Source organism: Oncorhynchus keta, chromosome 11 (genome assembly GCF_023373465.1).
Source record: "Oncorhynchus keta strain PuntledgeMale-10-30-2019 chromosome 11, Oket_V2, whole genome shotgun sequence".
In the NCBI taxonomy this organism is placed as follows: domain Eukaryota; kingdom Metazoa; phylum Chordata; class Actinopteri; order Salmoniformes; family Salmonidae; genus Oncorhynchus; species Oncorhynchus keta.
In genome coordinates this window covers 25,506,442-25,531,062 of record NC_068431.1, presented here as the reverse complement: position 1 = coordinate 25,531,062, position 24,621 = coordinate 25,506,442, and the positions used below count along the sequence as shown (strand labels likewise).

The following is a 24,621-nucleotide window of genomic DNA, read 5'->3' as shown; positions in this document are numbered from 1 at the left end:
TGATTCCACGCTCCAAGACTGCTTCCATCACGTGGACTGGGATATGTTCCGCACTGCGTCCAACAACAACATTGACGAATACGCTGATTCGGTGAGCGAGTTCATTAGAAAGTGCATTGAAGATGTCGTTCCCATAGCAACGATTAAAACATTCCCAAACCAGAAACCGTGGATTGATGGCAGCATTCGCGTGAAACTGAAAGCGCGAACCACTGCTTTTAACCAGGGCAAGGTGACTGGAAACATGACCGAATACAAACAGGGTAGCTGTTCCCTCTGCAAGGCAATCAAACAAGCTAAGCATCAGTATAGAGACAAAGTAGAGTCGCAATTCAACGGCTCAGACACAAGAGGTATGTGGCAGGGTCTACAGTCAATCATGGATAACAAAAAGAAAACCAGCCCTGTCACGGACCAGGATGTCTTGCTCCCAGGCAGACTAAATAACTTTTTTGCTCACTTTGAGGACAATACATTGCCACTGACACGGCCCACAACCAAAACATGCGGACTCTCCTTCACTGCAGCCGACGTGAGTAAAACATTTAAACGTGTTAAACCTTGCAAAGCTGCAGGCCCAGACGGCATCCCCAGCCGCGTCCTCAGAGCATTCGCAGACCAGCTGGCTGGTGTGTTTACGGACATATTCAATCAATCCTTATCCCAGTCTGCTGTTCCCACATGCTTCAAGAGGGCCACCATTGTCCCTGTTCCCAAGAAAGCTAAGATAACTGAGCTAAACGACTACCACCCCGTAGCACTCACTTCCGTCATCATTAAGTGCTTTGAGAGACTAGTCAAGGACCATATCAAGTCCACCCTACCTAACACCCTAGGCCCACTGCAATTTGCTTACCATCCAAATAGGTCCACAGACGATGCAATCTCAACCACACTACCCTAACCCATCTGGACAAGAGGAATACCTATGTGAGAATGCTGTTCATCGACTACAGCTCAGCATTTAACGCCATAGTACCCTCCAAACTCGTCATCAAGCTCGAGACCCTGGGTCTCGACCCCGCCCTGTGCAACTGGGTACTGAACTTCCTGACGGGCCGCCCCCAGGTGGTGAGGGTAGGTAACAACATCTCCATCCGGCTGATCCTCAACACTGGAGCCCCACAAGGGTGCGTTCTGAGCCCTCTCCTGTACTCCCTGTTCACCAACGACTGCGTGGCCATGCACGCCTCCAACTCAATCATCAAGTTAGCGGACGACACTACAGTGGTAGGCTTGATTACCAACAACGACGAGACGGCATACAGGGAGGAGGTGTGGGCCCTCGGAGTGTGGTGTCAGGAAAATAACATCACACTCAACAAAACTAAGGAGATAATTGTGGACTTCAGGAAACAGCAGAGGGAGCACCCCCCTATCCACATCGATGGGACAGTAGAGGAGAGGATAGTAAGTTTTAAATTCCTCGGCGTACACATCACGGACAAACTGAATTGCTCCACCCACACAGGCAGCGTTGTGAAGAAGGCGCAGCAGCGCCTCTTCAACCTCAGGAGGATGAAAACATTTGGCTTGTCACCAAAAGCACTCACAAACTTCTGCAGATGCACAATCGAGAGCATCCTGTTTTGGCTGTATCACCGCCTGGTACGGCAACTGCTCCGACCACAACCGTAAGGCTCTCCAGAGGGTAGTGAGGTCTGCACAACGCATCACCGGGGGCAAACTACCTGCCCTCCAGGACACCTAAACCACCCGATGTCACAGGAAGGCCATAAAGATCACCAAGGACAACAACCACCCGAGTCACTGCCTGTTCACCCCGCTATCATCCAGAAGGCGAGGTCAGTACAGGTGCATCAAAGCTGGGACCGAGAGACTGAAAAACAGCTTCTATCTCAAGGCCATCACACTGCTGCCAACACACTGACTCAACTCCAGCCACTTTAATAATGGGAATTGATGTAAAATATATCACTAGCCACTTTAAACAATGCTACCTAATATGTTTACATACCCTACATTATTCATCTCATATATATACGTATATACTGTACTCTGTCATCTACTGCATCTTTATGTAATACATGTATCACTAGCCACTTTAACTATGCCACTTTGTTTACATACTCATCTCATATGTATATACTGTACTCGATACCATCTACTGTATCTTGCCTATGCCGCTCTGTACTATCACTCATTCATATATCTTTATGTACATATTCTTTATCCCCCTACACTTGTGTGTATAAGACAGTCGTTTTGGAATTGTTAGTTAAGATTACTTGTTGGTTATTACTGCATTGTCGGAACTAGAAGCACAAGCATTTCGCTAGACTCACATTAACATTTGCTAACCATGTGTATGTGACAAATAAAATTTGATTTGAACCAATCAATGTTTCAATTGTCTCAAGCCTACACAGATAAACACAGATTACAATCTACACAGATTTAAGTGGATTTAACAAGTGACATCAACAAGGGATCATAGCTTTCACCTGGTCAGTCTGTCATGGAAAAAGCAGGTGTCCTTAATGTTTTATACACAGTATACACACACACACACACACACACACACAGACACACACACACACACACACACACACACTACATCAACAAAAGTATGTGGACACCTGCTTGTCGAACATCTCATTCCAAAATCATGGGCTTTCCACTAGATGTTGGAACATGGCTGCAGCGACTTGCTTCCTTTCAGCGACAAGAGCATTAGTGAGGTCGGGCACTGATAGCGGGAGATAAGGCGTTCCAATTCATCCCAAAGGTGTTCGAAGGAATTGAGGTCAGGGCTCTGTGCAGGCCAGTGAAGTTCTTCCAAACCAATCTCGACAAACCATTTCTATACGGACCTCGCTTTGTGCATTGGGGCATGCTGAAACAGGAAAGAGCCTTCCCCAAAATGTTGCCACAAAGTTGGAATGCACAGAATAATCTAGAACGTCATTGTGTGCTGTAGCATTGGAACTAAGGGGCCCAGTCCCAGACCATTATTCCTCCTTCACCAAAATGTATAGTTGGCACTATGCATTCAGGCAGGTAGCGTTCTCCTGGCATCCGCCACACCCAGATTCGTCCGTTTGACTGCCGGATGGTGAAGCGTGATTCATCACTCCATAGAACCTGTTTACCGTAATTGCTGGACTATTAAGCGCACCTGAATATAAACCGCACCCACTGAATTATTTAAAAAAATATGTATTTTGTACATAAATAAGCCGCACGTCTCTACCAGTACATTGAAACAAATTAACTGTACACAGTCTTTAAACGAACACGGCTTGTAACAAAAATAAATAGGCTTTAGCGAAACACACAAAGTAACACAAATTAAAACAGTAGCCTACCAAGAAAGTCATAGGTCACCATCTTCCTCATCCTGTGCACTGAAACCACTGAAGTCATCTCCTTCGGTGTCGGAGTTGAATAGCCTCAGAATTGCTTCATCCGATGTTGGATCGTTTTCATTGTCGCTCTAGTCACTTTCATCCGGAGGCAAATACCCCACTGAGCTCATGCTGCCCCTTCAACACGCAGCAGTCCAGCTTTTCGAAACCCGTTGATGAAAGTGGATTTTTTGACAATGCTCCACGCTGTCAGGACCCACTGGCAGACTTGACCATAAGTTTCTCTTCGCATGCAGCCCGTTTTAGTCAAGCATTTCTCCCCACTTGTCATCCAAGACTCCCACTGAACAAGGAGCGCCACCTTAAATGCACGATTTACACTGATGTCGAGTGGCTGCAAATACTTTGGGCCATCTGCTTTTCTTCTCTCTGAAAGCTTTTGTTGTCTTTTTGCACTGAGTCAGTTCCTCACGCTGCGGTTTCCAACGTCTTATCATCGACTCATTAAGGCCAATCTCCCATGCAGCAGCTCTATTTCCTTTTCCAACAGCCAGATCGATAGCCTTCAACTTGAAAGCTGCATCATATGCATTTCTTCGTGTCTTTGCCATGATGAGGGTGACAAAATTACTACCGTAATCAGAATGATGGGAAGTTTGAGCGCGCTCGATTTTTCTGTAACATTATGTGACGGTGCTCAGTTTTGGCGGCATGAATCTTGTGAAAGCGGGAAAAATCTATAAATTAGCCGCGTCATTGTATAAACCGCGAGGTTCAAAGTGTGGGAATAAAGTAGCGGTTTATAGTCCGGAAATTACGGTACACTGCTCCAAAGTCCAATAGCGGAGAGCTTTACACCACTCCAGCCAACGCTTAGCATTGCACATTGTGATCTTTGGCTTGTGTGCGGCTGCTTGGCCATGGAAACCCATTTCATGAATCTCCAGACTAACAGTTTTTGTGCTTAAGTTGCTTCCAGAGGCAGTTTAGAACTCGGTAGTGAGTGTTGCAACCGAGGACAGATAAGTTATACAAGCTACGCACATCAGCAGTCCCCTTCTGTGAGCTTGTGTGGCCTACAACTTCGCGGCTAAGACGTTGTTGCGCCTAGATGTTTCCACTTCACAATAACAGCACTTACAGTTGACTTGGGCAGCTCTAGCGGGGCAGAAATTTGTTGAACTGACTTGTTGGAAAGATGGCATCCTATGACGGTGCCACAATGAAAGTCACTGAGCTCTTCATTAAGTCCCTTCTACTGCCAGTGTTTGTCTTTGGAGATTGCATGGCTGTGTGCTCGATTTTACATAACTGTCAGCAACGGGTGTGGCTGAAATTGCAAAATCCACTAATTTGATGGGGTGTACACATACTTTTGTATACATAGTGCAAGTGTGCTTGTATTTGTGTAGCCTAAATGTTAAGCATTCTCAATTATGCTTTTCTTTTATTGACAAGATAATAAAATAACAAGAATGAATTTTAAGTATACTGCAACTGACAATACATGATGCATTTAGGTTGGACATGGTTTTTCAATGGCCCTTTGATTGGTCTATAACCTCCCCACAGATGTAACATGGGGCCTAATCAAACACAGCCATCTCTGATAACAAATCCTCAATTAAATCCTTCCATCTCCGCTCATATTGTCATGCAGCAGGTAGCTAGCATTATTATTATTATTAATTTTATTTAACCAGGTAGGCTAGTTGAGAACAAGTTCTCATTTGCAACTGCGACCTGGCCAAGATAAAGCATAGCAGTGTGAACAGACAACAGAGTTACACATGGAGTAAACAATTAACAAGTCAATAACACTGGGTTCACTCTGGGGAGTGACCAGGGTTGCATATTTTGGGGAATATTCAGACATAAAAAAAACTTTGTGGGAATTAACAAACATATGGGAATTAAAGGAAATCTATGCAAATTAATATTAACACCATTTAAATGTAATGTTTTTTTGCATTGGATATATTTACCATAGCATATGGAGTCCGAAACATAAACCTTTTACCTTATAAGTAGACATAGTTGCAAATGATTAAATCCTTCCAATAGAAGTTTTTAAAAACTATTTAAGTGTTGACTTCACATGGGATGATTTCACTGAAGAAAAGGGAATATTGAATGATTCCCAATGATCTAATCGCATCTCCCAAAAACATTTAACATATCTGTGAAATGGTAGTCTAGTAACTAAAGCTTTGGTTGTCTTCCTCTCAGGCTTCCAGTTCCTCTCCCTGGACCACCTCTTGAACATCAGACTCTGGGGCCTCATCGTCACAGTCACTTTCCAACCTTGTTGAGGATGGCTCATTTTTCAGGCTCAAAAAGCCTCAAATTCACCCGGATGGCCACCAAATTTTCAACCTTTGTATTGGTCAGCCTGTTGCGTGCTTTGGTGTGTGTGTTCCCAAACAAGGTCCAGTTGTGCTCTGAAGCAGCTGGTTAGATATGGAGGATGGAGGATGGAGGAGGCAAGAGGGGAAAGAGCCTCAGATCCACAAAGTCCCTTCCACCAGGTGGCTGTGAAATATGTTGGCATGACTGCCATATTGCATCTCCATCCCAAAGCCCTTGCTTGGAAGTGTACTTAAACCAGACTGTCAAGAACCTTGCTCTTGCCAGCATACTTGGGGTCCAACATGTACGCTGCTGCGTTTATGGGCTTCAGGCAGAAGTCTTCACGCTTTTTGATGCATTTCAGAACTGCAATTTCCTCTACTTGGAGCAACCGTGAAGTGGGCAGTGCAGTACAGATTTCTTCTCTTACATCTGCAAACAGAGTCTGAACATCAGATAGGATGGCATTGTCTCCTTCAATCTGTGCAATGGCTACTGCTATAGGTTTCAGGAGTTTCAGGCTGCTTACCACACTCCCAAAATACATCATCCAGGATGGGGCTATCTATATCGGCAGACTATAGACTATATCCTCTTGATGGGGCTATTTATATCGGCAGACTGTGATATGGCCATTTCTTGGAGAGACTCCTTCCCCTCCAGGAGACTGTCAAACATGACGACAACACCACCCCAACGGGTGTTGTTAGGAAGCTTCAATGTGGTGCTCTAATTCTTCTCACTTTGCTTGGTGAGGTAAATTGCTGCTATATGACCCTTCACATACATAATCATTTCCTTGGCTCTTGTGGAGTGTATCCATTTTTTTCAGTGCCATGATGTCCTTGAGGAGCAGATTCAATGCATGAGCAGCACAGCCAATAGGTGTGATGTGAGGGTAGGACTCCTCCACTTCAGACCAAGCAGTCTTCAAGTTTGCAGCATTGTCTGTCACCAGTGCAAATATCTTCTGTGGTCCAAGGGCATTGATGACTGCCTTCAGCTCATCTGCAATGTAGAGACCGGCGTGTCTGTCCTCTTATAGTATACTGGTTGAGGGGTGGAGATGTAGTTAATTATTCCTTGCCCACGAACATTCGACCACCCAACAGAGATGATTGCAATACAGCAGTCTTTCTCTATGATTTGCTTGACCTTCACTTGAACTCTGCATCCAGCAAATTAGTAGATAAAGCATGTCTGGTTGGAGGGGTGTATGCTGGGCAAAGAACATTCAGAAATCTCTTCCAATACACATTGCCTGTGAGCATCAGAGGTGACCCGTTTGCATACGCAGCTCAAGCAAGAGATTCATCAGCATTTCTCTGACTACATTCATCCATTGAGTCAAAGACACTTCTCATTCCAGGAGGACCATGAGCTGTTGCTATCGATAAGATGTCGGATTCAACATTTTCACCTCGAATAGAAGTAGAGGGACTTTTGTCAGAGGTTGCTTGTGAGTGCTGGGGGAACTTTATGTACTTGGTCAGATGATTCTGCATCTTTGTTGCATTCTTCACATATGATTTGGCACAGTATTTGCAAATGTACACAGCTTTTCCTTCTACAATAGCTTCAGTGAAATGTGTCCACACATCAGATAAATACCACGGGCACTTCCTGTAAAGATTAGGAAAAAAAATAGGAAAAAAAAAAACTATTCCTTATACAGATAAATACCTAGATTAAACTCCTTTGTAAGATAAATGTTTTAAAATGAAACATGTATGGAAGCAGGTGAATTAACACTCAGTTAGCAGGCTCAAGCAAACGAAAACCCACATGGTAGCAAAAACTAACTAGCAGAAATTGTTAACAAGTTAGATATGATTTAAACACACTTTGCTGTAGCCTACTATTTACTAGTTAACAAAACATGTATGTCATAAAATATATTCACCCCACCCAGTATATTCACCCCACCTTACCAGAAAGCACGTAGTCCTTGGCTCAGACAGTGTAGTAGTGTCGGCTCAATAGCATCTCATTAGCATGCAAGATCTTGAGAATCAGCTGCACATGTGATGGCAGAATACACTGTGCATGCAGAGGGTTGCAATTCCAATGAATTGGGGATAGTTTAATTAACAAAAATATGCCACAAAACCTAGAATTGCCTTGTGTATGCCACAAAAAAGGTTTGCTGTTAGATAACTTTTTTTGTGAATTTAAGCAAAAATCCCCAAATTCCAGCGCTTTAACGTCCCATGGAAAAATTCCGTAAATGTACAGTTAAGTTTCCAACCCTAGGAGTAACTGCAATTTTAAAAGGAAAGGTGTGTAGGCCAGGTTCACCTGTGTTCAATCACTGCCAACCTTCTCTTTTGTGTGCTAATGCAACATTGCGAGATCGGCGGAAAAGTGACAATTCACTTGTTGGATTTTGGTCCCTTCTCGACTACAGCACACAGTCGATGCAAGTTTCACAATATTACAAGGTTAGGAAGTAGGAAAGTGACCCAAAGCCTGTCAGAGACCCTAGATGTGTTGTCATGAGAAGCCAAACTGGGTAATAGGCTGACTGTATACCCAACCTGTTTATGGAGAATACCGCTGTAGCTATAAATCATGGTTGTGTTACTTTGCTTGCATTTCAAACTGCTTTTCTGGGGTGTTTGATCAACCGATTACAGTTGGGATATGGGAGTTGATTGATGAGAAGCTGTACATCCCCATATTTTCCGTATAGGTACGGCCATTAAAATACGGATTATAGTTTATCAGCCAGCAAAACCACAAGAATGCTTCATAATGCAATGATTGATAACGTTGATTATCCACCTACTCCGTTTATGAATTCAGAGCTCTCCATACATGTTCAGACTTGCCTGGATATGTGTTGCTGCAGACACTCCAGCACCAAAACATTGGAAATAAATTGTCTGGTTGATAGAGTCTGATGTGAGGAGGGGTAGGACCTACGTTGACAAATAGAGGCTGAAGAAATTTGGCTTGTCACCAAAAGCACTCAAACTTCTGCAGATGCACAATCGAGAGCATCCTGGCGGGCTGTATCACCGCCTGGTACGGCAACTGCTCCGCCCTCAACCGTAAGGCTCTCCAGAGGGTAGTGAGGTCTGCACAAAGCATCACCGGGGGCAAACTACCTGCCCTCCAGGACACATACACCACCCGATGTTACAGGAAGGCCATAAAGATCATCAAGGACATCAACCACCCGAACCACTGCCTGTTCACCCCGCTATCATCCAGAAGGCGAGGTCAGTACAGGTGCATCAAAGCTGGGACCGAGAGACTGAAAAACAGCTTCTATCTCAAGGCCATCAGACTGTTAAACAGCCACCACTAACATTGAGTGGCTGCTGCCAACACACTGTCATTGACACTGGCCCAACTCCAGCCACTTTAATAATGGGAATTGATGGGAAATGTAAATATATCACTAGCCACTTTAAACAATGCTACCTTATATAATGTTACTTACCCTACATTATACATCTCATATGCATACGTATATACTGTACTCTATATCACCGACTGCATCCTCATGTAATACATGTATCACTAGCCACTTTAACTATGCCACTTTGTTTACATACTCATCTCATATGTATATACTGTACTCGATACCATCTACTGTATGCTGCCCTGTACCATCACTCATTCATATATCCTTATGTACATATTCTTTATCCCCTTGTTAGTTAGATTACTTGTTGGTTATCACTGCATTGTCGGAACTAGAAGCACAAGCATTTCGCTACACTCGCATTAACATCTGCTAACCATGTGTATGTGACAAATAAAATTGGATTTGATTTGGAGATCTGGGACTACTGGCTGACGGGAAGCCGGCTGCCCCAGAAATAACTCAAATAAATGAATGAATGGATGACAGAGGGAGCGAGTGGAGAGTCTCCCAGGCTTGCACAAAGACCTGCAAGCTTAGTGGATTAACAGAGAGGACCTTCCACTCAAAAAATATATATATTTGGCTCCTGGGGCTCCAGTGGTGAGGAATCTACCGACCCCCCCCCATGGCACCTAATATAGTACAGGAGGTGTGTGTTTCAGCTTTAGTCACAGAATGTCAGCCAACATGTAATTGCAGCGAAAGCTTGTCCACACCTTGCAATTATCTCCAGTACACTCCTCTGGGAGCTTTGACTCCGTCACAGAACAGATACACAGGGAGGGGATGAGGTGATGACTAAACGAAAACATTTTCATTTTATTAACGCTAAACCCACGAAAGCAATTAATTTGGTTAATAGACAATTAAAATGTTATTGAGTTGATGAAGCCCATCAGGTGGAAACAAACACATCATCCCAGTCTAGTATAGATTTTAATTATTCAGATTGCCATATTGTCCCAAGTTCTCCCCGTTTCGTCATTGGATGAATTGTGAACTATTATTTAAATTGGAATGTCAGCCACCTTAAAACCACTCAAGAGGTCAAAAAACACAATTAAAAAAAGGTTTGTAAATACCTTCGGTTGCCAGTGAGTGAAATTAATCTTCTTTATGTCCTCTGCAGTGCATCTGTGCAATGGGTCAGCGACTTTGCCTAGAATGACTCATTGCCCCGAGGAGTGTTGTGCAGGGGCCTGTTGCCACTGTGCAGTGGGAATGAGAGGATTTTAGCTGAACTCCGAGTCAGGTCACCACTGTAGGTGACCTGCAAACAGACAAGTACAAATCAATAAGTAATTACTCAATGGGGCGGCAGGGTAGCCTAGTGGTTAGAGTGTTGGACTAGTAACCGGAAGGTTGCAAGTTCAAACCCCCGAGCTGACATGGTACAAATCTGTCGTTCTGCCCCTGAACAGGCAGTTAACCCACTGTTCCTAGGCCGTCATTGAAAATAAGAATTTGTTCTTAACTGACTTGCCTGGTTAAATAAAGGTAAAAAAAAAAATTTTTTAAATGGCGCCTCGCATAAGTTTCCTGGTGCGCCTTGCTGATGTTGTTTGCCAGATAAGCTACATTTGATGCTTGCCTACCACTGTGATATCTCTCACCTGTTTTGATAAAGTATAACTGGAGATGGTCACTGATTGGATGAATGTTTCTTGCATGTTTCTTCCTCATTACCTTCACTCTCACTTTGATTAATGAGGCAGAGCTAGCATGCCAATGCTGATCCTGTTAGTTGCGGGCTAACACTACGCTAGCTCAACAAGCTGGATAAGGACACCTATTTGTAGACAAGCCAGAGACGGCGATGAGATGCCTGTAGGCATGCCTCCTCTATGAGACTTGGGCGCTGCCATCTTCTTTAATGAGTCATAGCATACAAGATAGAGAGGGGAAAAGTAGAACAGCTGCCGTGAAACTACATGTAAAGAAAAGGCATCCATATTGATGAGTGTTTTTGAAGTGTGTATTTTGATACTCTACATCCCTGGGTTATACATTGTGCATCATGCTTAGGTGTGGGGTCTGTGGTGTGAGGTAATGAGGTAATAGCGAGTGCACAGTCAAGGTCCAAAACAAGACTTGTGGGGATGTTCTGGCACCAGTCACTCGCAGAGCCAACAGCAGAGTTTAAAAACTCTGCAAATCGGCGCCCCAAAAAATACAGATTACCGATTGTTATGAAAACTTGAAATCGGCCCTGATTAATCGGCCATTCCGATTAATCGGTCGACCTCTAGTTTATATCATGCCAACATAGCGACTCATTATGGCTCATTCCCAGTGTACATCATAAGGACACCCCATAAGTGTGACCAACAGTGTAGCATTGTGTAAATCTGGTTGGGATTTGGGAACCGGGGATATGCAGGTGATATCTGTGGCGTAGATAGTTTGAGCTGTGACTCCAAACATTCTAAAATATGGGAGATGAAATGGGGGGATGAGACACACAAGGACTGTGCAAATCTCCAGGGCCCTGCCGTTCAGCTCCCACACTGACAACCACAAATCCTCGTGGGCTTCCAGTGCTGTTCAAAAGGTACTGGAAGCTTATATCCCCAACAGCCCTAATATGACAGGACAGATGGAGAAAAAAAGACACTGGCTCCTTATCAACCAACTGTTGGCAATAGCTAGCAAGGCAAAAGAACAGAGAGCAGTTTTCATTTTGATAACATTTCATTGTTTTCAGTTGGTTATGCATGTTCCCTGAATACAAATTAGGGGACATATATTCAACATTAGGGATGGGCATTTGGATTTATTTCAGCATTTGATTACTATGATATTCTTTGGGTTATCGGGATGGTCGAAATACACGTTTTAAAGAAAATATATTTTTAAACTTCAATGGAGACTTGCTCGTGCGACTTGAGAGCAACAGTCCGCTGCGCTCTGACAATCTGTGTGTGGCACAGAGGGAGAAAGTAGCCAAACAGACTCGCGCTAGTTAGAGAAACGTGTTGCTGCCATAGGTTACAAATCTGGTAGTACCTTTGACTGTGTCAAATCGTAAAGAAGCAAGCTAGCTACTAGCCAGCTAACGAAAGTAGCAAGGCTAATTGGGGACTATTTTCCTGCGCTCACTGTCCTATGTCTACAACAACTCCATTCATTTGAAACAGCCTACCTGTTGGATGATCATTGTAGCCTTCTCATTTAGCCAATTTAATTACATTTTGCATTGATTAGAAATCTCCCAATTCACCTGCTACACATGGAGTGTGACTGTAGCCCTGCTTTGATTGACCACAATAACAACAAGCTACACATGTCTAGGCCACTTCTTTTTTTTTTTTTTTAATGGGGCGGACACACAAAAACTTTTGTTTTCTTAATGTCAAATGTAATGATTTATCCTTGTATGGTATGAAGCAATGTAACAGATCATTTTATAACATTTTAGATAAATATAAAAAGGCCTGTTTTTTTTTCTCCAAAAAATGAATACTCTCCCAAGTAATCGAATACCAACATCCGTTCCGATATTTGTATAACCGTGCCCATCCCGAATTCAAATGACACTGTTTGGTACCCATGAGTCATTTGGCACTCATGGATAACTCCCACTTACCTAACTTCTTACGGGAGGTTAGCCTGTAGCCTATAGGCCTGGGTGGCCACACATCAGTATCATCCCTTGTTTACAAAATGAACCTCTGACGACAAACAAGAGGGAGGAAGTGAGCCTGTAAGCAGTGCGTTTAGCAATATTCAAAGAAAGGAGAGCCTAACCAGGTTAGCATTAGCCGTAATAATGCCAATGAGAATGATCTGTTCATTTTCAATGAGCGGCTCAGTGCATTCTGGTTCAAGGACCACATTCCTACCAGGAATGAATGGGATTCAACAACCCATCATTAGCATGAATTACGTGAACAAGATGCACAAAATTACAGATATTTTCAGGGATGTGAGATTAACTTGTTCTTCGTAATATCATATAGGTTTGAAATCGTGACAATGTACTTTACAGGAGAATAAGTTGTTTCGACTCATTCCTTAACTTTTTAGGAAATACCTGACGAATGGTTTAGAACCATGTGATGCAGCATGACAACATGAACATGATTGGTCAACAATCCCCATGCTCCGAGCATTAAGGATTTCTACATCTCCATTGTGAATAGTCAGTGAAACACTGTTGGTGCACTAGGGATTAAATACGTAATGGATGCAAGTCACCTACAGGTACAGAATAATGTAGTCTGGCATTGAGAGTCTGGCCTGTAAATGTACAGGATTACTGTCCACCCACAGTTTACCCCTTTGAAATTAATTAATAAAGACAGAAAAATATCATTTCTGAAGAAACTCTTCCCATGCGTATAAGCATGTGAATAAGCAAGGAAATCAAGAGATGGGTTGAAGAATAAAAGGGGGTTGTGCGCTACCGCCAGCCTACTCTAGATTTAATTCAAAAGAAAAGCACACAGAGGCTCAGGGTGAGACTACAGGAACTGAGTCTTCATTCCACTTGAACAGCTACTTAATTAAGGCCCATGTGAAACAGGATGGCACACAGAGAGCGAGGCTGCAAAATTAGCTCCAGTACCAGTGGAAGTCTTGAGAGAGGATCTGATAAAGGCAATGCTGCTCTAGTGTGTTGATAAGGCCAGAATGGCTTCTCTTTTTCCATTGATGGATCACCAAATCTGATCATTAAAATGATTGAAAGCAAACACGTAAAACATAGGCGTAGTTGCAAAAGACCGACAGTGTTTTAATGCACAAACACACACGTCAATGCCTCCAGATCATTGAATGATATATGTTAGCAAGGGGTTAGGGGGTGAAATAGTCCTTTAAGCTAAAATATGTCAAAATCAAGGGATATGCTGATATGGTAGAGCAGTCAAATGAAAAACATGAGACACATGAGGGAACAACCCCTCTGCACCATTGTATTTCCCCCTATATCAATAGTGATCTCTCTCCAATTAAACATGGCACCTCAGACAAATCAAAAAAAAAGAAAAGAGAAAATGAAAATTTAAGGCACGCAAAGGTAAGGCTAAATCAATCCGAGAGTTTATGGTCCTGGATTCAATCCCAGTTTACGGGCCTGGATTCAATCCCAGTTTACGGGCCTGGATTTTGCGCCATGTGGGGAGAGAAAGATTGCAGATCCAGCTTGGATTTTGTCCCTTTATAAAGAAGAAATCAAAAGCGCTTTCTCTAGCCATCCTGAGGGATTGCAGATCCGGATTGCTCTTGTACAATGCAGGGATTTTCTGCGTCTGTCTCGCACGGTCATCAGCCAGACCTGTTTGATCTCCCTGACTGAAAGGCACGGACCCTAATCCAGCAGGTAGTGCATATTCATGGGGTAATTTGGAAACAAGCGGGAAATAGGTCGCCACCCCAAGGACTGCAGCGTTTCTGAGAGAGGATAGGTAGTAGAGTAGAGAAGACAGCTGACAATGTGGGATAGACAATTGAGAGGAGTACAGAAGGAAAGAGGCAAGCGCAGCAGGAGAAGGAGAAAGGGGGTAAAGAAAAGAGAGAAAGGAAGATGGGGAGAAGAGCCTTTTAAGAGATATTTACTTGTTGCAAAGGGCTAGACCTGAGTATGGCTCCCACTCAGGACACAATGAATCCCTCTGGTTTAGTCAAGCAGCGAAATGCAGGTGGTGATCACTCAGGAATTGCATTATTACCAGCAGTAGTTATTTTGATCCAACATTATTGCAGTTACTTTTCATTCAATAAACAATTCCCTCACAGTAGCCGCTTATGAAAATCTAGAGTAGCTAGCATTGGTGAACAGTGACTAAGACCTAGGACTTCAGAGGGATCAAAAACCATCCAATATGTTGTATCAAACTAAATAATCAAGAAAATAACAGAAAATATAGTATCACTTAATGCACCTGACATACCTTCCGCAGTTTTAACATTCTAGTGAAGGAGGAACTAACAATGCTTTTTGATGACATTCTAAATGAATCAAACAATTTATGGTGCTGAAAGGACAGCGACAATAATACCTGTGCACTCAATTGCGCTGAAGTTGAGCACGTTTTGGTTAAACAAAGACATGGCAGACAGACAGGCAATAGCACTCACAGAGCATAAAATAATGTTAAAGAATAAGCATCCTATTCACTCCAGTAGGCTCCATGAAATCATAACAATACAAAAGCACAACCATTTCATTTCCGAAATGAAAAAAAACAGCAATTACATCCCATTGCAAATATATTTTATTGCGCATCACACTAACCGGGGATTTAAAGTTTAAATGCAACAGTGTTTCAGTCATTATATTTAAAGAGATAGTTAACAGCAAGCGAGATGCAAAAATAAGTGCCCCTCACCATATGATGATCATTTGTAAACGAAGTCTGAACACATTTTCAAAGTTAATCTTGAAAAGGGTGATGCTAACAAGTTAGCAACAACATCAACCTTGAAGTTGACAACCGCTTATTTCACTATTGTCACACTGCTAGAACACAAGCTACTAACGTTAGCAGGGGAAAACTACTGGTTGCACCACTGATTATTTCATGCTCTCAGCAGTGGTGTCTCTTTTCTTTTTTACATTCCAAGTTAACTTCTTGGTGACATATGGGGCAGTATTGAGTATCTTGGATGAATAAGGTGCCAAAGGTAAACTGCCTTGCTACTCTGTCCCAGATGCTAATATATGCATATTATTAGTAGCATTAGAAACTGACGTTTCTAAAACTGTTTGAATGATGTCTGATGTCTAACAGAACTCATATGGCAGGCGAAAACCTGAGAAAAATCAATCAGGAAGTGGGAAATCTGAGGCTTGTATTTATTTATTTATTTTACTTGGCCCCTATTGTAGATAGGAAGTGCAACAACCAATATCCCACTAAGGCTTCCACTAGATGTCAACCGTCTTTAGAAACTGGTTTGAGGATTCTACTATAAAGGACCCCTCATGAGAGCTGTTTGAGTAAGTGGTCTGGCAGAGTGCCTTGGGCTTTGACGTGCGGTCACGAGAGAGTTCTCTCGCTCCATTGCTTTTCTACAGACATAGGAATTCTCCAGTTGGAACATTATTGAATCTTTATGTTGAAAACATCCTAAAGATTGATTCTATACTTATTTTGACAGGTTTCTATGGGCTGTAACGGAAATTCTGAACTTTTCGTCCGATGTTCGGCGCGACCTGAATACGCTTTGGATTTGTTTACCAAACGCCCTAACAGAAGAAGATGTTTGGGCATAACTGATGGACATTGTCGAACAAATCAAACATTTATGGATGAACTGGGATTCGTGGGAGTGCATTCTGATGTAGATCAAAGGTAAGTGAATATTTATAACTCTATTTCTGACTACCCAATATGGCAGATATCTTTTTGGCTGGTTTGTTGTCTGAACGCTGTACTCAGATTATTGCATGGTTTGCTTTTTCCGTAAAGTTGTTTTTAAATCTGACAGCGGTTGCATTAAGGAGAAGTACATCTCTAATTCCATGTGTAATACTTGTATTCTCATCAACATTTATGAGTATTTCTGTAACTTTATGTGGCTCTCTGCAAAATCAATACATGTTTTAGAACTACTGAACGTAACGCGCCAATGTAAAATGAGATTTTTTAAATATAAATATGCACTTTAGCGAACAAAACATACATGTATTGTGCAACATTAAGTCCTATGAGTGTCAACTGATGAAGATCATCAAAGGTTAGTGATTCATTTTATCTCTATTTGTGCTTTTTGTGACTCGTCTCTTTGGCTAAAAAAATTTTTTCACTTGGTGGTGACCTAACATAATCGTTTGTGGTGCATTCGCTCTAAAGCATTTTTGAAATCAGACACTGTTGCTGGATTAACGAGAATTGTATCTTTACCCTGTCTAGGACTGGGAGGGGGTTCCGCTAGCGCAGGGCGCCAAATTCAAAACAACAAAAATCTCATAATTACAATTCCAGAAGTATTTTACACCATTTTAAATATACAATTCTCGTTAATCCAGCCACAGTGTCTGATTTCAAAAAGGATTTACAGCGAATGCACCACAAACGATTATGTTAGGTCACCACCAAGTCACAGAAAAACCCAGCCAAAGAGAGGAGTCACAAAAAGCAGAAAGAGATTAAATTAATCACTAACCTTTGATGATCTTCATCAGATGACACTCATAGGACTTCATGTTACACAATAGATGTTTTGTTTTGATAAAGTTAATATTTAGATTTAAAAAAATCTGAGTTTACATTGGCGCGTTACGTTCAGTAGTTCTAAAACATGCGGTGATATTCCAGAGAGCTACATCAATTTACATAAATACTCAAACATTGATAAAGATACGACTATTATACATGGAACTTTGGATAAACTTCTCCTTAATGCAACCGCCGTGTCAGATTTCAAAAGAACTTTAAGGAGAAAGCAAACTATGCAATAATCTAAGGCCCATTATCAGCAACCATCACTCATGTGTTCCAATGCCACGTTGTCTTAGTTAATCCAAGTTGATTGTTTTAAAAGGCCAATTGATGGTTAGAAAACCCTTTTGCAATTCTGTTAGCACAGCTGAAAACAGTTGTCCTGATTAAAGAAGCAATACAACTGGCCTTCTTTAGACTAGTTGAGTATCTGGGGCATCAACATGTGTGGGTTCGATTACAGGCTCAAAATGGCCAGAAACAAAGGACTTTCTTCTGAAAGTCGTCAGTCTATTCTTGTTCTGAGAAATGAAGGCTATTCCATGTGAGAAATTGCCAAGAAACTGAAGATATCGTACAACGCTGTGTACTACTCCATTCACAGAAGAGCACAAACTGGCTCTAAACACAACAGAAAGAGGAGTGGGAGGCCCCGGTGCACAACTGAGCAACAGGACAAGTACATTAGTGTCTCTAGTTTGAGAAACAGGCGCCTCAAGTCCTCAACTGGCAGCTTCATTAAATAGTACCCGTAAAACACCAGTCTCAACGTCAACAGTGAAGCGGCGACTCTGGGATGCTGGCCTTCTAGGCAGAGTTGCAAAGAAAAATACATATCTGAGACTGGCCAATAAAAATATTAAAACGGGCAAAAGAACACAGACACTGGACAGAGGAAGATTAAAAAAAAGTGTTATGGACAGACAAATCTAAGTTTGAGGTGTTCGGATCACAAAGAAGAACATTCGTGAGACGCAGAAAAAAATGCTGGAGGAGTGCTTGACGCCATCGGTCAAGCATGGTGGAAGCAATATGATGGTCTGGGGGTGCTTTGGTGGTGGTAAAGTGGGAGATTTGTACAATGTAAAAGGGATCTTGAAGGCTATCACTCCATTTTGCAACGCCATGCATTTCCTCCTACAACAGGACAATGACCCAAAGCACAGCTCCAAACTATGCAAGAACTACCTAGGGAAGAAGCAGTCAGATGGTATTCTGTCTATAATGGAGTGGCCAGCACAGTCACCGGACCTCAACCCTATTGAGCTGTTGTGGGAGCAGTTTGACCGTAAAAAGTGCCCATCAAGCCAATCCAAATTATGGGAGGTGCTTCAGGAAGCATGGGGTGAAATATCTTCAGATTGCCTCAACAAATTGACAACTAGAATGCCAAAGGTCTGCAAGGTTGTAATTGCTGCAAATGGAGAATACTTTGACCAAAGCAAAGTTTGAAGGACACAATTAGTATTTAAATTAAAAACAATTATTTATAACCGTGGCAATGTCTTGATATTATTTCTTATTCATTTTGCAACTCATTTCATGTATATTTTAATGGAAAACAAGGACATTTGTAAGTGACCCAAAACTTTTGAAAGGTAGTGTATATTCTGAACGCCTGTGTGCAACAGACATGATTCATGGTGCATGACAGACGCCGGGACGGAAAGAAAGATAAGTTGCATTTAGATGGGAACACATTTTAATGCAATCTGTCACAATGCTCTTAAACAGTATATATTTTACTGATGTAAACTTCTCTCTATTGTTAACATGAATTCAATACTGGAGTGTGCTGTAGTGTGACAGCCAAATATAATATTTTATCATTTCACACAGCCCTCTACAAGCTGTCGGCCTGATATCAAGTGCAATTTCAGTGTGAAGTTTATTGACTCCTAACCTGATATGTATGGCTTCTTCACAGCCCTATTTGTACATACCTTTTTTCAATATTAATTTGCTGTAGAAGGTGAGTCAAGAGTAGAAGATGGGCGTGAGTGCAGGAGGCGTGCTGACTGTGGTGAAGATGGCTCCCCTGGGAGTGCTACACCAACACATCGTGCTGCTCAGCCAATGTGTTTTGAGAATGACAAGTATGAGGTACATACAAAGCCGATTTCAATTACATTCTAATTTTAATTGTTAAGTACACTCTTACTTTGGCTGTCAGTTAAGTTTTTCAAAATATTGCCTGAACATTGCAAGGAATGTATGAACTGCAAGAGGGAGAGAGAAATGCATATTGAGAGTGAGCAAGAGAGACAAATAGGAAGAACTAAAGGGAAGAAATAAAGATGCAAAGCACTAGAGTGAAAAAAAAGCTTGAGACCAAGAAAGAGAATGAGTGAGATAGCGGGAGGATACGCCCAGCCGGGCAGCACATCAATGGACTTTAGTGGAGCAAATGTGGAGAACCGTGCAGTATACCAGGGGGCACTCAGATGGTTTTCACTCGACCAGCCGGTTGGCATGGGCCTGGGGCACAGTGTGCCAGTTAAGTGTTACAGCCTCTGATCAGAGGAACACAGGGAGCCACGCCAAACAACACTCAAGAATGAGAAGAGTAAAGAGAGGCACAGCGACGCTCTTAGCGCACGCTGTAAAGAGGGGGTTGCTCTAGGCATGAAGACCTGGTGTGAAGTTTCTCTGTAAATGGCTTTCAAGCGAAAAGGAGCAGACGTGAGGACTGTTTATTTTACAATGGACTTCCTACTAAATGAAGTCACAGATCCAAAATATGATGCAATCTCAATTGCATGTCACACTGCCCTCTCCCACCTGGACAAGAGGGGAAATAACTATGTGAGAATGCTGTTCATAAACTATAGCTCAGTGTTTAACACAATCCCCCCCTAAGCTCATAACCAAGTTGGGGACCCACCACTCTCTAACTGGATCCTGGACTTTGATGGGTAGGCCCCAGATGGTGAGGGTAAGCAACAAGACCTCCGCCACGCTGACCCTCAACACGGGGCCTCTCAAAGGAGTGTGCTTCACTCTATCCTGTACTCCCTGCTCACCCACGACTGCGTGGCCACACATGACTCCAACGCTATCAAGCTTGCTGACGACACAGCGGCGATAGGACTGATCACAGACGGTGATGAGACAGCCTACAGGGAGGGAGGTGTGGTTCCATGGCAGTGTGGTTCCATGACAACAACCTCTGCCTCAACATAAGTAAGACCAAGGAGCTAATCATGGACTACAGGAGAAAGAGAGGAGAGCATGCGCCCATCCAAATCAAGGGGGCTGTGAAGCACTTCAATTTCCTTGGTATCCACATCACTAAGGACTTAACACACACAGTCATGAAGAGGGCATGAAAGCACCTCTTCCCCCCCCTCAGGAGGCTGAAAAGATGTGGCATGGGCCCTCAGATCCTCAAAGCGTTCTACAGCTGCACCATCGAGAGCATCTAGACTGGCAGCATCACCACTTATGGCAAATGCACCACCCTAGATCGCAAAGGGCAACAGTACATTGCTGGGGCACCCTGCCATCTAGGACCTCTATATCAGGCAGTGCCAAAAAAGGCCTGAAAAATTGCCAAAGACTCCAGCCACCCAAGCCATAGACTATATACTCTGTTACAGTCCGGGCAAACGGTACCAGAGAGTCGGCTCGCAGATCAAAAGGCTCCGAGACAGCAGCCTATGGCTTGGGGTAGAAGGTAAATAGTCAACTAATGGTTACCCGGGCTACCTGCACTAACTCTATGCACACTCACAATACTATACACAGAGTGCACAAAACATTAGGAACACTTTTGAAAATATCAATTTGTCAGGACATGGACTACAAGGTGTCAAAAACAATCCACCGGGATAATGGCTCATGTTGACTCCAATGCTTCCCAAGTTGACTGGATGTACTTTGAGTGGTGGACCATTCATGACACACACGGGAAACTGTTGAGCGTGCAAAACCCAGCTGTGTTGCAGTTCTTGACAAACTGCTGCAACTGGCACCTACTTCATACCCCGTTCAAAGGCATTTTAATATTTTGTCTTGCCCATTCACGCTCTTAATGGCACATATACACAATCATTGACTCGAAGCTTAAAAACCTTCTTTAACCCATCTCCCCTTAAATCCACTTTAATCAGTGTAGATTAACAGTTGATATCAATACAGGTTTGTAGCTTTCACCTGGTCAGTCTGTCATGGAAAGAGCATGCCATGTTTTGTACACTCAGTGTACACATTAAACACACACACGCACACACACACTTTTAGACTCACCATATGCTGTTGCTACGCCATGCTTTATTTTGCTATTATTACCACCATCTATGAGGTCGACAGACTATGATTTTTCATCACCGATATCGATTATTGGAGGACCAAAAAAAGCCCAAACTGATCAAAATCGGCCGATTTTTATACAGTGGGGCAAAAAGTATTTAGTCAGCCACCAATTGTGCAAAAAGATAAGGCCTGTAATTTCCATCATAAGTACACTTCAACTATAACAGACAAAATCAGAAGGAAAAAAATCCAGAAAATCACATTGTAGGATTTTTAATGAATTTATTTTCAAATTATGGTGGAAAATAAGTATTTGGTCACCTACAAACAAGCTCCATTTATGGCTCTCACAGACCTGTAACTTCTTTAAGAGGCTCCTCTGTCCTCCACTCATTACCTGTATTAATGGCACCTGTTTGAACTTGTTATCAGTATAAAAGACACCTGTCCACAACCTCAAACAGTCACACTCCAAACTCCAGTATGGCCAAGACCAAAGAGCTGTCAAAGGACACCAGCAACATAAATTGTAGACCTGCACCAGGCTGGGAAGACTGAATCTGCAATAGGTAAGCAGCTTGGTTTGAAGAAATCAACTGTGGGAGCAATTATTAGGAAATGGAAGACATACAAGACCACTGATAATCTCCCTCGATCTGGGGCTCCACGCAAGATCTCACCCCGTGGGGTCAAAATGATCACAAGAACGGTGAGCAAAAATCCCAGAACCACACGGGGGGACCCAGTGAATGACCTGCAGAGAGCTGTGACCAAAGTAACAAAGCCTACCATCAGTAACACACTACGCCGCCAGGGACTCAAATCCTGCAGTGCCAGATGTGTCCCCCTGCTTAAGCCAGTACATGTCCAGGCCCATCGGAAGATTGCTAGAGAGCATTTGGATGATCCAGAAGAAGATTGGGAGAATGTCATATGGTCAGATGAAACCAATATATAACTTTTTGGTAAAAACTCAACTCCTTGTGTTTGGAGGAGAAAGAATGCTGAGTTGTATCCAAAGAACACCATACCTACTGTGAAGCATGGGGGTGGAAACATCATGCTTTGGGGCTGTTTTTCTGCAAAGGGACCAGGACGACTGATCCGTGTAAAGGAAAGAATGAATGAGGCCATGTATCGTGAGATTTTGAGTGAAAACCTCCTTCCATCAGCAAGGGCATTGAAGATGAAACGTGGCTTGGTCTTTCAGCATGACAATGATCCCAAACACACAGCCCGGGCAACGAAGAAGTGGCTTCGTAAGAAGCATTTCAAGGTTCTGGAGTGGCCTAGCCAGTCTCCAGATCTCAACCCCATAGAAAATCTTTGTAGGGAGTTGAAAGTCCATGTTGCCCAGCAACAGCCCCAAAACGTCACTGCTCTAGAGGAGATCTGCATGGAGGAATGGGCCAAAATACCAGCAACAGTGTGTGTAAACCTTGTGAAGACTTACAGAAAATGTTTGACCTCTGTCATTGCCAACAAAGGGTATAACAAAGTATTGAGATAAACTTTTGTTAATGACCAAATACTTATTTTCCACCATAATTTGCAAATAAAATCATTAAATGTGATTTTCTGGATTTTTTTTCTAATTTGGTCTGTCATAGTTGAAGTGTACCTATGATGAAAATTACAGGCCTCTCATCTTTTTAAGTGGGAGAACTTGCACAATTGGTGGCTGACTAAATACTTTTTTGCCCACTGTATATATTTGTGATAATGACAATTACAACACTGAATGAACAATGAACCCTTTTATTTAACTTAATATAATACATAAATCAAATCTATTTAGTCTCAAATAATTAATGGAAACATGTTTAAATAATGCAAAACCAGTGTTGGAGAAAAAAGTGCAATATGTGCCATGTAAAAAGCTAACGAGTTCCTTGCTCAGAACATGAGAACATATGAAGGCTGGTGGATCAATATTCCCAGTTCTTCAATATTCCCAGTTCTTCAATATTCCCAGTTCTTCAATATTCCCAGTTCTTCAATATTCCCAGTTCTTCAATATTCCCAGTTCTTCAATATTCCCAGTTCTTCAATATTCCTTCAATATTCCCAGTTCTTCAATATTCCCAGTTAAGTTTTTTGGTTGTAGTTATTATAGGAATTTTGACGCGTCGACTATCCCCCTATACCATTTGTATTCCATATACCTTTGACTATTGGATGTTCTTATAGGCACTATAGTATTGCCAGCCTAATGTCGGGAGTTGATAGGCTTGAAGTTAGCAGTGCTTGAAGCACAGCACTGTTTAAGAGCTGCTGGCAAAACGCAGGAAAGTGCTGTTTGAAAGAATGCTTACGAGCCTGATGCTGCCTACCGCCGCTCAGTCAGACCGCACTATCAAATCATAGACTTAATAAAATAAAACAAAGAAATACGAGCCTTAGGTCATTAATATGGTCAAATCCAGAAACTATCATTTCGAAAACAAAACGTTTATTCTTTCAGTGAAATACTAAACCGTTCCGTATTTTATCTAACAGGTGGCAACCCTAAGTCGAAATATTGCTGTTATATTATACAACCTTCAATGTTACGTCATAATAATGTAAAAATTCTGGCAAAGTAGTTCACAGATCGCAACGAGCCAGGCGGCTCGTGGTTGCACTGAACGAAAGTGAAGAAGTGATAATTTCCCTAGTTAATATTGCCTGCTAACATGAATCTTTTAACGAAATATGCAGGTTTAAAAAAATATATACCTCTGTGTATTGATTTTAAGAAAGACATTGATGTTAATGGTTAGGTACATTTGTGCAAAGATTGTGCTTTTTTTCAGCAATGCGCTGTTGTTAAATCATCGCCCGTTTGGCAAAATTGAAGTAGGCTGTGATTCAATGATAATGTGGTGCCTGTTAATTTATATGCAATGCAGGACAAGCGAGCTTACCTACTAATATCAACCATGTGTAGTTAACTAGTGATTAAGTGAAGACTGATTGATTGTTTTTTTTATAAGATAAGTTTAATGCTAGCTAGCAACTTACCTTGGCTCCTTATGACGCTGCACTCAACAGGTGGTCAAGCCTGCCACACAGTTTCCTCGTGGATTGCAATGTAAATCGTCCATAATCGGCATCCAAAAAGGCCAATTACCGATTTGTTATGAAAACTTGATATCAGTCAACC

General features: G+C 42.3%; 1 protein-coding gene across 3 annotated transcripts in view; it reads right to left on the bottom strand.

The window, feature by feature from the left end:
• LOC118389975 (rho GTPase-activating protein 32-like) overlaps positions 1-24,621 on the bottom strand; it is a 262,757-nt gene that overhangs the window by 186,316 nt on the left and 51,820 nt on the right. The window contains exon 2 of one of the 3 annotated variants that reach the window (XM_052529794.1): positions 10,137-10,262. The exons of the other annotated variants lie outside the window; for them this stretch is intronic. The gene's annotated coding sequence lies outside the window, so the exon portion shown is untranslated. The remainder of the gene's footprint in view (positions 1-10,136; positions 10,263-24,621) is intronic. 3 annotated transcript variants of the gene reach the window in all.